Source organism: Alligator mississippiensis, chromosome 2 (genome assembly GCF_030867095.1).
Source record: "Alligator mississippiensis isolate rAllMis1 chromosome 2, rAllMis1, whole genome shotgun sequence".
In the NCBI taxonomy this organism is placed as follows: domain Eukaryota; kingdom Metazoa; phylum Chordata; order Crocodylia; family Alligatoridae; genus Alligator; species Alligator mississippiensis.
Window position 1 is genome coordinate 97782439 of NC_081825.1, and position 14708 is coordinate 97797146.

General features: G+C 38.4%; 1 protein-coding gene across 11 annotated transcripts in view; it reads left to right on the forward strand.

Annotated features, from left to right (window-relative positions):
* The window catches only part of LRBA (LPS responsive beige-like anchor protein), a 611727-nt gene that overhangs the window by 439600 nt on the left and 157419 nt on the right, over positions 1-14708 (forward strand). The window lies entirely within an intron of this gene.

Sequence of the window (14708 nt, forward strand, 5' to 3'; positions counted from 1 at the left end):
TTAGAGGAATATGGATATCAAGCTCATTTCCTGTGTTTTGACAGGGTTTCCTACTTCTCAGTAGGTAGATTTTTGAGGAATGTTATTTTTTTAAGGACAACTAGAATCATTTGGTTTTGTCCAGGGTATAAATAAATGTTATCGTCAGTACCTTTGGATGTGTTGTGTAAGGACTCCATGTGCATCTTATGAGTAGGTTGCCTTTCTTCCAAATTCAAACTATATCAATTTGATATGCTTTTCTTAACTTCAAATATCCTATTCTACATCCTATTTCTCTAACATTTTCATTCTACCAACAATTACAATTTCATTTTTTACTATTGTCTAATGGGGTCCACTCACTATTCAGTGGGTTTCTTATTAATTTGTCCTAGTTATTTATTCTTTTGAGCCTGTCACCTGCTCTGGTTACTAGCTACAAGTTGTGACTGATTATGAACTTGGTATTTTACATTTAGAATTTTTATAATTGCTGTCTTTACTCATTAGCTTATTACTGAGCTTTCACCAAAGGCAAAAGTACCTCAGTGTTCCTTCCTGATCCCAAAAAACTGGGGATCTGGTCATGCCCAAGTGAATTATAAGAAATGGCAGTCTTTAAGAGTAGTGGAAAGTGGTTAACTTAGTGGGAAAGGTGGGGAGAAAAAAACCCAGTTATTAACTGTTTAATGGTAATCTGTTTTCTTCATATGTACCTTCATCATTAACTAACAATTAATTTTGACTCAGTGGGAAATATGATTGAAAGTCAGCTGGTCATGGGATCTCAGCAGAAATTTGGAGAAGTGAGATTTTATTTTAAAGTTCTAAATTACATTTAGCCAGGTACAGATAGTTTTGAAAATCCTTGGAAACAGTCATTACCCCACATATTTTATGCTGGAAATCTAGAGAAAAACACAATGTATCTGTTAGACAAATCTAAGAGTAGGAATCTGTTTACATGCAAAACAGAACACTGCTCAATACAAAGGAATATTAAGCCTTTCTAATGCTTACCAATAGAGGTCAGTGGTCTGAGTGCATAGCTAACTATATTTTCTCTCACACTGTTTGAGTGACATAAATCCATATTTCATAAGTAACCTTGTATAGATTTTATATTTTGACAACTCTTTTGAAGTGTAAGAATCAATATTTTTGAAGAATTTTTTGTTGCAGAAAGAATACATGTAAATATAATGAACTTTTATTTGATCACTCCCTGATGAAATAAGGACTGGTGGAGGTAAATTTGAGAATAACTTAAGGACAAAAAAACACATTACAGAGGTTGAAATTATTTCAAAATCAGACATTATAAACCTCCCCAAATATGCAGATTGAGATTGCATTTAATACAACTCTAAACATGTTAAGGTAATAAAGTAATTTTGTATGCTAGGTTTTAAACTCATCTGCTTTTTAAAGACCTGGCAGCCACCTGCACTGTGCCCCTACAGTGCTTCTGGCTCAGTTTACCTTGAGAGTGGGTGTGTCTACATGTGAAACTACATCATCATAGCAACATGCTGTGGCATGATGCAGCAGCTACATCATTGTAGCGATGCATGCCCTTGGTATAACACATCACTACGGTGATGTAGCAGCTAAATATAAGCATGTGCTGCGGGGAGTAGGGTGAGGAGCCTGAGTCTGCAGTGGGCAGCTCGCACCCACCCCCCACTGGCTCTTCTCTGGCCATGCCTTCCTTACTCTGTTCCACTATAGAAGGTGCTGTCTCCCACGGGTGGCAGCTGGGGCTTGGGTACTGCTGCAGGGGGTAGGGCGACTGCAGACCCAGGTCCCTGGCTCTGTAGCCCTGGCAGCTGGGGGTCCCTTCTGGCAGCGTTGGGGGGCAGAGGGTGTGGTTGTGGAGGGAGGGGCACCAGCAGGGCCATGGGGCTGTGGGTAGGAAGTGGGGAGGCACCAGCAGGGCTGAGGGCCTGTGGTTGGGAGGCGTGGAGCATAAGCAGGGCTGGGTGGTTGTGGCTGAGGAGTGAGGGGCCTGGACCTGTGTCCTGGTGAGTGAAGGGGGCAGGGGGAGCTTTGATTTTCCATGATACAAAACCAAAATCAAATACCAAAATTTATAGGTATTTAGAATTTATTTTATTATAGTGATTGAGGCACTGGTAGACTTTCAATCTGCTTTACAATTTGAAATATATCAATAAAACACTGTGTTCAATTGATACCTGTGTGTGTGTGTGTGTGTGTGTGTGTGTGTGTGTGTGTGTGTGTGTGTGTGTAGACAAGGTTCCTTGGGTGAATTTGATATCTTTTATTAGACCAACCCAAATGGTTGGAGAATAGTTATTAAGCAAGCTTTCAGGTTCAAAAACCCTTCGTCAGGCTAAGGAAGCTTCAGCAGTTAGTGTGTGCTCTTCCTGGATGGAATGAAAAGTAAACAAGCCAGGGGCTGGGCTGGGGAGTCAGTTGCCAGGCAGATTGTAATGTATCAAAAATCCAATGTCTATGTTTAGTCCCTGATCTCTAGTATCCAGCAGGTTGATGAAATGGAGCTCATAGGCTCGTCTCTGGGAAGTGTTGTCTAAGTTTCCTTTGAGGATCAGGACTGAGAGATTGGAGAGAGAGTGGCCCTCCTGTGAGAAATGTGCCCCCACCGGTAATTGGGTGTTTCTGTCTTTGATGGATTTCCGGTGTGCGTTCATTCTGGTGCGCAGTTGTTGTCTGGTCTCTCCTACATATCTTCCATCAGGGCATTTGGTGCATTGGATGAGGTATACTACATTCTTGGAGGTGCAGCTGTAAGATCCTGGGATGCTGATGGCTCTGTTGTGGGGTGTAGTAATAGTGGAGGTGGTGGAGATGTGGGGGGCAGGTTTTGCATTTCTTGTCATGGCATGGTCTGGATCCTTTTGGTGTGTTCTGGGCTTGAGGAAGTTTCCTTCTGGTGATGAGGTTGGCGAGGTTTGGTGCTTGTCTGAAGGCTAGGATGGGTGGCTCTGGGAAGATCTTTTTAAGAATAGGGTCTCTGTCTAGTATGGGTTGCAATTTTTTGAGGATTTTCCGTACAGGTTCAAGGGATGGGTGATAGGTCATAACCAGCGGTGTGCGATTTGTGGGTGTTTTTCTTCTGTACTGCAGCAGTTCTTCACGTGGTATCCAGGTGGCTCTTTCAAACGTGCGATCTACCTCTCTGGAGGAGTGTCCTTGTTGGGTGAAAGCCTTTTTAAGATTGGTGAGGTGGCAATCCCGGGTGTTCTCTTCAGTACAGATGCGGTGGTATCTGAGGGCTTGGCTGTATATCACAGCTTTTTTGGTGTGTTTCGGGTGATTGCTGGTTCTGTGCAGATATGTATGTTGGTCTGTGGGTTTCTTGTATACTGTGGTCTGTATTTTACCCTTCTGGATACTGATCCTTGTGTCTAAAAAGGGGATGTTGGTGTTGGAGTATTCTAAAGAAAGTCGGATAGAGGGATGGTGACTGTTGAATTTCTGGTGGAACTCAATCAGAAATTCCAGGTTCTCACTCCAAATGATGAAGATGTCATCAATATATCGTAAGTACAGCAAGGGTTTGATGGTGCAGTTCTTGAGGAAGTCTTCTTCCAGGTGGCTCATAAAAAGGTTGGCATACTGTGGGGCCATTTTAGTGCCCATAGCTGTTCCCATCATCTGGAGGAAGTGTTGATTATTAAAAGTGAAATTGTTGTGTGTGAGGATGAAGTGTATAAGCTCAGTGATATCTTTGGGTCTGTATTCTGGGTTGTAATCTTGTTCCTGTAGATATGTAAGGCAGGCATGGATGCCATCCTGGTGTGGGATGTTGGTGTATAGGCTGGTAACGTCCATGGTGGCTAGGAGTGTGTTGCTGGGAAGGTGGTCTATGTTTTTAAGTTTCCATAGCAAGTCTGTGGTGTCTTGGACAAAACTTGCTCTGTGGGTGACAAGTGGTTTTAGGATGGATTCAACAAAACCTGATATTTCCTCAGTTAGGGTCCCATGGTTGGATATGATAGGTCTGCCAGGGTTCCCTTGTTTGTGGATTTTAGGGAGCATGTAAAAAGTTCCTGGGTTAGGTAGCGGGGGGATCAAGGTCTGTAGTTTTTCTCGTAATCTTGGTGGAAATGATTTGATGGTATTGTTGAGTTTTTTGGTGAAAAGGGGAGTAGGATCTTCTTGTAGTTCTTTGTAGTAGGTGGTGTCAGAGAGCTGTCTGTTGGCTTCCTTTATGTAATCCTCACAGTTTAGGATGACTATGGCTCCTCCTTTATCTGCTGGTTTTATTACTATTTGGTGGTTAGATCTTAGAGATTCTATGGCCTTTTTCTCTGGTAGAGAGAGGTTGTTGTGGTGGCGCGTGTTGCTGATTATTTCATTGTTCATTCTTTCCCTGAAGTAGTCAATGTAGTGGTCAAGGTTAGGGTTTCGTCCACTGCGAGGTGTCCAATCTGATGTTTTTTTGGGTTTTTTGGCATTGATCTTTTCTTGAATGTTGTCAGAGGATGAGTTGTTGTTGGGAGTGGGTTCAGTTTGGTCGTGGAAATATTCTTTGAGGCGCAGGCGTCGGAAGAATTCTTCTAGTTCTCCACATTGAAGTATTTTATTAGGGTATTTTTCTGGACAGAAATTTAGGCCTTTAGAAAGGACAGATTTTTCAGTTTTGGTAAGCGTGTGTGTGGAGAGATTGATAATATTTGTGGGTTGGTTGCTGCTTGCAGTTTCATCAAGTCTGAGGTTGGAAGGTCGTAAGGTGTTGGTGTTGTTCCTCTGACGGTTGTTTTGTGGCTGGGGAGCTTGTTCTTGGAGTAATTTGTCCCATTTCTTCTTTTTATGTAGGATGAATGTGTGTTTTCATTTTAATTGTGAATTTTGGGGTTTTTAATCAGAGAATGTGATTTTTTTTTTATCAGGGAATTTGTGATTTTTAAACAGAAAACCAAGATCCCTGCAAATTAATTATAGGGAACGAGTGATGGTTGCTTGAGTTGCCTCATGTCAGAATGGCAAATTTAAGAGCCACTTGAGCCTCTCTAAGGCCCACATAGTTATATAAATTGAATAAAGAAATGGTGAATTATTTAGTTTGTTACAGCCTATTAGTAAATTTTATGTAAAAGATTTCCTTTTTACTAAATGGAAAATCCAGGTATTCCACTGTTACAAGGTAATTCAGAACTAGGAAGACTGATATAGACACTGCATTTTTAAAGAACCAATTTTTTAATGAATTTAGGTTATCTAGGAGATGTCCTTGTGATTTCTCAGTAAGTCCTTTTTGTGCTCAAAGTACAGTACTCTAAATCTGGGGATGATGCACTATTAAAAGTTGCATTCCAGCATATAGATACAAAATGGCACTCCTCTTTATTATGATGATGTTACTGATGCTTCCATAACTGAACTCAGAAATTAAAGACATCATGTTACTTCCAGAGTTTTCTCCTGTTTTGCAACAAGAGTGCTTATGCCTAAAGGAATTATATTCTTTTGTTTCGCAGCTGGTGTAACAACACTGGTGGCCATTACCTGACTCTGAAGGTTAGAGCAATCATGAAACATCATCATAGCCCTCATTAGAGAATCAGATTGGAGCAAAAAGTGGCATGCATCCAATATTGCTTTCACCCACTACTGATCCTTTCAGTGCAGCTGGAGATGCAGCCTTTTTACTTTTAATGGACATGTTAGTAAAGTAAAGATGGCTAGTTTTAATTCAGGGGTAAAGAAAAGAATCCTCTTTTTTCCTTTGATGTCAGAGTTATAAATGTCTGAAGACATTTTGGATGTGTGTAGTAAACATCTCTTAAGTATCTTTGGCATAACTTAAATGCTGAATGATACTAAAACAAATGTTCACTATTTAGGGACATTGGGTGTTTATAGATGTGCTCTGGGAGGCAGGGGGCTGCTTTAATTAGTTAACCATGCTAATTAAAAGCACCTGAGCATCATGTGCATCAGTGTCCCTGTGCTGAAAAAATGGTGGCAGGGTGCTTTGAACTAAAGCTTCTTTGATGAGCTTTGTTTGAAGTGCCCTGCCACCATTTTTCAGTGTGGGAATGCTGATACATGTGACGTTGGAGGCTGCTGGAGCTCATTAATTTCTGCTCTCCAGCAGACCCAATTAATTGAGTCTGCTCCTGTGTGCTGGATTTACAGCATGCTGGAGCAGTCTCTCTGCATGTGTGTAAGTGCCCATTAACAATATATTCATCAAAAGAACAGTAAAAGGAGAATGTGCTCATGCTTAAGCCTTGTTTCAGAAAACATACTACCTTGTTAGGAGCATTTTACCATTGAGTGGCAAATTATTTGTTGTTCTCCCCCACCAGTGTTAAATTGTGTGCATCTGGACAGGTGTATATGTATATAATTCACATGCATCTTATGATCTGCTATTAATTCTTAACTGCTGTTGATCTGCAACACTTTTTTTACCTGCTAATTTTTAATGCTATTTCTGATAAATTCCAGTCCTGCTGTACTTTGGAACCAACAGCAAACACCAATGCTGTTTGTCTCATAGACATACTAGCTCAAGTTTTGGGTGCTGTACGGACGTTTCTAGTTGGATCAACCACTTAAATTATATTTTGAACATTACTTCTCTGGTGGTAGGTTTTCCTTAATTTGGGGGCATCATTAACCAGCAATGTATTGCTAATGCCTAAGTATTAAATTCATTCAGTGGAAGACAAGATTATGGATTTTCTAGCGTATAATGTTTCTTTAATTTTGGGGATAGAGTTTAAACATTTAAATAATAAATCACTAATTTCTACAACTTGTAAGCTTTGATTGTTAAAGCCATTTGAAAATATTTAAAGATATTTCACTTATCTTCTCTAAATAATTTTAACAACTATAATTGTAGAACATTTGTGTAGCTGTAGTGGTTCAAGAGAGAGAGAAAGCAAAGTAAAAATTATGCCTTGTGTTAAAACACTAAAAAAAACTGTGCTAGTCCAAACAACTAATTTATTTTAATAAATTCCAAATTTAAAATGTAAAATCATGTGTTGGTCAATGGATTTATGTAAATAATAGGTCTTTTTGCCACCAAAGTTTGCATGGTACTCAATTTCTATTACCTATTATTTCCTGTGCCTAAATATTATAATTTAAAAAAAATTAACCAACTTGAACAACAGCTTTGTTAATATATTAATTTGCAGTGAATAAGTTATGACAGATTTGAGGAACTGCAATGTATAGGTTAAATTAGCCCTTTGATTAAGAAGCTTTTGGTGACATTGTTTTGAACATCAGTCACACAGTGATAAACCAAAGCTTGGATTGTGGTTAATATTACTGTCAGTATGACAAATACTCTTGACAGATACCATGAGTATACCACCAGTTAGTTATCCTATTCTGACTTGAGTGTTTATTCTGTAACAGAGATGAGTATGGTCAGGTATGAGCCATTACATAGTTTGTTTACATCTACATTGTAGTAATTATTTTACGTATGTAACAGATAGTTTCCCACCAGAATGTTTCCCATTTTTTCTGTATTACTTATGTGATTCAAAAGTGCAGCTCCCCACCTCCCCCCATCATTTTTCAGTGCAGACAATAAGTCATATGCCCTGAGCTTCTGCATGAGAGAATGCAGAAATCAAAATTGGTTGAAAAATACTGAGATGCCAAAGGCTGACTTTACATGAATGAAAAAGACACTTCTAATTACTTTTTTTAGGTTCAATAATATACAAGTAACCTGTGCTGTGGATAATTTCTGTCTTTTGTAGTGCATACCATCTTTGTAAGACTATAAACTGACCTCATTAGAGGAGGATTATTAAAACCCCCTTAAATCTTCAGTTGTCTTCACTCCAGGTGCATGTGTACATTGTAATGTTTTACTTTCCTATTTATCATTTTCAAGCAATATTTTCTAAATCATCTTATTTAGATATCTTATCGCCATATTTTATAGGGGTTGTTATGTAGGTAATAACATTCAGTGAACCGAGCTGTTTAATTGGTATGTGGGAGCCATTGATAGCAAATGCATCAATACTGGTACTGATCTCCTTGTCCTGGCATCAACTTTAATAATGTGCATTTTTTATATTAATATGTATCAATGTGGATCACACTGTAAGGCTACATGTGCATAAAGTGCACAAGTTCTTTTGAATGGTGGTGTCTCTTGAGAGGTCATATGCACGATCCTTTTGTCTCCTCATGCATATGGGGTGAAATGGAAAATGACCCTTTAAAATTCCCTCCCACCTACATCCTGTAGCAGAGAGACAGAACCTAGCAAGTATCTAGTCTTTCACTTTTTGGAGACTTAAAAATTTTTGTTTTAATCAAATCTGTGAAAATTCTTCAACTTCATATTCTGCTCATTTTGACTTTCCAAATAGCAGAAAAAAAGTAAATAGAAAATATCTTCAACTATTACACCTGGGAGACTTCATACCCTGTCTGGCCTGCAATAGGTTGATCACTAAAAAGGATGGATGCACTAGATGCCATTTTATAGCATGGGACAGTCTAAATCATGGACAAGTATTCTATGTGCAAGTTCTAATTAATCTAAGACTCTCAAATACAGGGGTATTTATCTCTAGCTAGGTCTGTGGAGGTCCCTTTGCATTTTTTATGGTAAGCTACCAACAGGGTTTTGGAGATCCTGGCTAGAGTGGGGGTTCTCTCCCCATTAAGTATGACACTTACTATGGTGATTATGTTTGAGCACACATGCTGACACATGCAGTGTTTTGCCTAATAGCTAATTTCAGTTTTGGCATATTTATGTGCTCATGGCTTAGTCCTTTCTATTTTGTATCCTTGAACATTTTTCCCCTATGTGGCAACACATAATGAGTATATTGTGTTTTGGCACTAGCTAATGGATCTTGCAGCCATTTCAGACTGGGATTCCAGAAACTGGGCCCCATGGTTTAAGGTAGTCACTGTCTGACCCATCTTAGCAGGCTTACACCTCTCCAGCATGCAATTTTGATAATTTTTCATCTTACTGGAGATGGCCATCTCATATGCACAGGTACAGAACGAGGAGATCCCATTTTCAGAAAGAGGAGATCCTGTTCCTTGTTTACATTACTGAATAAGCCTCCCACATTGAATCCCAAGAGTAGACCCCTAGGGCTCCTACACATGTTCAGCGAGGCTGCTCTGATGTGCTGTAATTACAGGGCATCAGAGGTGACTCGATTAATTGAGTCTGCTGGCACATGGTAATTACCGTGCTCCAGCAGACTCCAGCATCATGTGTACCAGTGTCCCCACACTGAAAAACAGTGACAGGGTGCTTTAAATTAAAGCTTATTTGATGAACTTTAGTTCAAAGTGCCCCAGTTCCATTTTTCAGCATGGGGATGCTGATACATGTGACGCTGCAGGTGCTTTCATTAGCACAGCTCTGCACTAAGTAAAGCGCTCCCCACCTCCCGGAGCATGGTTATAAACTGCTCTAGAGGCAAAAAGCCTACAGTGAGATTACAGTAGTTTGTCTCCAAAGAAAAAGTCATCTTTATTGCCAGACATGGCAGTAACACCAATCAACTTCAGGCTTTTCAAAACCCTGTATCTTGTATTTCAGAGAACATAGAAATTGAGGCTAAATGTGGAAAATAAAACTATCAAAATTTCTGATATTTTGAGTGCACAATACTGCCATGGTCATATGATTATTCTAAAAAAAGCTGCCACACTTCCTCACCCTTTCAGCAGTGAAGAGGAGATAATAGACATCTCCAAAAGCAGCCCAGTCAAACTCAGTGATTCCTTTGTTATTGACCTTTTTTGTTCTAGAAACTCAGGAAAAATCAAAGTCTACTGAAGAGCCAAAAATTTTTGCTGTGTTGTCTGCAAGATATATTTATCAGCTTCACTCCAGCTCTGCATGGCATATTGCATAGGCCCGGTTTTTATCAAATCGAAGTTCTCACTTGGGAAACGGTTATTTCCTTCTCATCCAAAATCCTACAGGGAGAATAGGGATGATTAAAGAAAATTATTAAAAATAGTATATGGTTGTAGAATCATTTTAGCTGTGGGCGCATCTTAAATGGCTGAAAGACAATGGCTGTGGCTGTGGTTGTCATTATGAAGCATGGCCTCATGGCTCTAGGTATCTGGCATATCCGTGTAGGTATAGGTCAGGGTAAAGCACATCATTCCCTCAAAGTCAAAGCTGTGATCCTTTGGGATTAATATATTGGCCCCTTACCAGAAACCATAAAGAAACAAGATCCAGAAAAGGCTGAGGCCCAAAACCAACAACCAAAATACCCAGAAAGAAAGAAGTCTTAGTTATTCTAGAGTATCTTCCCTCTCTTCCTGGCTAAACCTTTTAGGGGTAGATTGGATTTGAGAACTGTCAGACTGGAATCCCACCTTTGACAAATGTCTTCCCACTTTCCACTGGGTCATTGCAGACTAGGAATGAGCTCAACATACCCCTTATGGACAAAAATTCTGGTACTGAATTAAATTCTTGGTAGCTATCAGATTCAATTAATGAGAGCTATTCACTTGTGAAATATTTATTCCATGTAGAGATGGCCAGAAAATATTTTTTTTATTTTGGAAAAAAAAGATTTCAGGTGCACTGCACAGATAGGATGATCAGTAGGTAGGACATTTACTGATGTGCTACAGAGTCAGATATTATCTTTCTCTCTCTCTCTCTCTGCCTTACTCTCTCTCTCTCTGGGTTGAGCTCTTTTACTTTGTAAAATTAATTAAAACTTCTTTGGGAAAAATCTATGGCTTGGTAATGAGATGCTTGCCTGAGATGTTGGAAAACCATATGCAAGTGTGGTCTCTGAATGAGGCACAGTAGGACCTTAAACTCAAGTCTCTTATATTCCAGGTGATTGCTGTAATCACTGGCCTTTTATGAGGTCTGTCCTGCTCTCTGAGTTTGACTGCAAATTCCATTCTGGACCAAAGAAAGTTTTGTCAAAACTGATGCATTCCCATGAAAAGCTTGATCATGATATATTGGAGTTTTCTCATTAAAAAAAAAATTGTCAAGGAATTGTTAACCTATCCTAGGTCTGTGATGGATCCCCATAGGGGCCACTCCTGAAAAGTTAACAAAAATTGCCCAATACCTTCCTTCTGCAGTGAAAGCCAGACTTTATGCCTTTTTCTTGATCCGTTAGAGCAATTTTCAAAATTCATACCAAGCTACAATCATTCTAGTATCTCTATACTGGCTGGCACAGTTTTGGCTAACAGACTCTGTAGATGTCCATTGATCTACTGAATTGGATTCTAATCTGTCTGGACTTAATCTTGTACCACAATTGGTTATTCTCATGATACTCAGACACTCATGGCTCAAAAGTCCTGGTACTTGACAGCTAGGTTTTGGCTGAATAAGTACCATGGGCAGAGCCTGTTCTAGAGCAGTCTAGGACATCTTAATGCATTGCAGGAAGATATTAATCAGAATGACTTACTTGTCTAATTGAAAAAGATTTTTGATTTTGAACAGCACTTATGGGGTCTAGACTCTAGACTGGCTTTGATATTCACCTGCTTGCTGCACTGGAAGGGACTCTAACCCTTTGAACAGCTCAGCCAGGGCCTACCTCATATTGATTTCTGTCTCTTTTTTTTTAATTCAGTGATGCCTAAATTCTTCAAGGGTACACTTACCTACTGGTAAGAGAATTGGATCCTACTTGGGTCCTCTGAGAGGGATCCATGGAATCACCCTTTGTGACTTTCAGAATCTGTCTTACCATGTTTAAAGATGTTTTTCATTGTTGCTATCACTTTGCTCAAAGAAGTGAACAAGCTCCAAGCACTTAAGGTTGACCTTCCCTAAATGACATTTCACAGGGACAAGGTAGTAGTGAAACCTCACCCCAAATTCAGCCCTCCTGTGGAACTCAGAATTCTGTCTGAAATCTGAAAACTTACCTGTCTTCTTCTGGAAATGCTTCTCTTCCTTAAGACAGGAGTTGTTATACTGTACATACTGGGTATTTCCTGGGTTCTACTTACCATATTGACACAATCAAACTTTTCAGGCTTATTTCTTGTTTTTTTCTTGGCAGCAAAGACCTAGGCCATCTCACTTTAAAAGGACATTAAGATTTGTCTATACAGTGTTTCTTGAGTTATTGATTAGTGGGGAACCCTAAAACTTAAGACTCATCCCACACTCATCCTACTTTAAAAATTACCTCTTTCTGCATTTGCAAAGCAGCAGCTTTTAGTATTCTTCATTGATTTAGCTGCCAGTGTGCTAGAATCCCATTTTGAACTGCTTTATTGGCTTTTTCAAGATCATTGCATTTTGTAGAACTTGTCTACTGGTCATATGCTCCCAAGATAATAATTCCATCTTTATTGGAATGAGTTTATTTTTCTTTCTTTAAATTCTTCTGTGTATTTCCTAAGCTATATAAATGCCATTCTTTTGTTGTCATCTTATCCCTGCTATGTGCATTCACTACATGCAATTAATAGTGTATATCAACTGATTATTATGCATTATAATCATTCAAATATTTCAATTTCCAAGTCAAACCACATTGTTAATTGAGTGCAAAGCTACATTGTTAGAGATGCTAAAAACTGGGAATAAGTCCTAGGGAGGAACTTAATTCAAAACTTGGAAGCAAATAGATTGCAGCTAACTCCATGGTTAAGTAAAGTGAATTTCCATGTCAGAGTTGCATTCTTTGATTTCAAGCAGGAAAATTATGTTAAATTTGGGTCCTCTTTCTCATGCAGATGTCATCATTGCTGTAGCCTTTGCAGAAGCTATAGAGATAAGCAGTTTAGCTGAGATCAGTTTCAGCAGCACAGTTTTTCCCTCTGATTTCAGGGCACATGCCTTTTCTCCTGGTCCTTGTAGCTAAGTAATAGCTATTCACTGAAGACTATCCAACAGTTCCCTTGAGATTTCTGTATGAAGGCAGAATAGCTACCCAAATTCACAGAATGTATGACAATCAGAGGTGCTGATCTGTTGATATAACTTTTATAAAAGCCTATGGCTAGGTACAGAAAGCCTGAGGTGGAATCGATGAAGTTATGTGGTTTTCTGAGAGCAATGTAGTTTAGGTCAGTAGTGAACAGAATGCTCATTTGCCCTTTGGTGGGGTGAGGGCAAATCTTATACCGGGTTCCACCATTTTGAAACCAGACTACGTATGCCAAACTTCTGTTCTCTTACAGGTATAGATCGATTTTATTCACTGAACTTCTGTTTTGTTATGGGTATAGACTAGTTTTTGATCACTTGTATACCAGTGAAAGTATAATGTCTGTACTTGGCCTATGAGTTCAGTTGCTAAGGTTTTTTATGATAGAATGTATTTGATGGACCCTGGGTGTGTATTGGATTTAGGTATGTGTTTCAGATGTAAATAGAAGCCTTAGAAAGCACCTGTGTGTGCTATCAATAGCATTGTATGCAGCTGGAGAGGTATGGATGCAAATATTTTCCTTTATTTTTTCCTATTTCTGTTCTTTAAAATTTTAGGTGAATGGGGTGTGTTCTGCTGTAAATTCAGCTGTCACTGGACATAGATTTGTTTGCTTTTTGTGCTTGAATTTTTTTTATTATTATTATTAGTGTTGTTATTGTTATCATCAGAAATGTATCAATGTGGACTTAAACTTTCATAATTTTAGCATCATTTAAAACATTCTTATATTCAAGCTTCTAGTCTTGCAGCAGTCTTGAAAGCATTTTCAGTAGTGTATCATTTTACATGCCTAAATTACTTCATATTGATATTTTTAATTAAAAAACTATTAGTCTGCATGAACAATACAGCTTAGTAATAGTAATATAAATATTTCACTGAACTTGAATATATATATTTTTTAGTTTGAAACAAAATTACTTATTTATAAGTTGAACTCTTGATTACTATTGAAGTCTTGTTTTGTATTCTCTTTGGATCATGTGTCAGAACTGTTTAAGCAAAATTATTCATTGATTTCAAAATTTGATTTCATCGTATTTTCAGGAATATTTAAGGTCACTGCAAAGTAGGCAATTAAAAAATACAATGTTAATTCTTAAAATCATGCTTAAATGTCTAAAACACTGTGACTGATGTTTTTTAGACTGCTAATTTTAATTCTTGGGTATGGTGAGAAAATGGCGCCTATACCTTTTCTTTATGTGTATTGGTATATACACACCCACCCAGATGCACATAGTATGAGAATATACTCAAAGAATCTAGCTTAGATAAAAATGCTGGTCACAGTCTACTGGTTACACTTGTCAGTTAGATAGAGGAGATGTTGAGAAATAGTTGTCTGTACCTCTAAACATTGCATACAAGTCTTAAATGAGCTTGCTAGAGGCCATTTGTTTGTGTTTCTTCAGCAGGATAAAATACAAAAATTTGAGGGAAAAATTCATTTGTATTTCAAAGCAATACAAGTTTTCTGTACGGTGCCCTCGACTGGCTTTTATATCTGGGCATACTCACAAAGTTACAGACACAGAAAATGATGGGTGGTTTTAGTGACTGTTATGTGACATATCACTTTCCTCTTTCTTTTTGTTAATTGTTTAATTATGATGTACTTCATTATCTTTTATAGCACATACAGAGTTTCATATGCGTATGAAACTTGTTTATAGTCTGAAAATGGCGTATATCAGCTGTACCTACTATTTTTTAAATTGTTGCTTTCCAAAATTATTTTTCATTTTTTGTCTTTCTTGTTTTCTTCCCCCAGTTTGTTTGACTGTAATTCTAGATATCAAAATTATCTGAGATTCATTG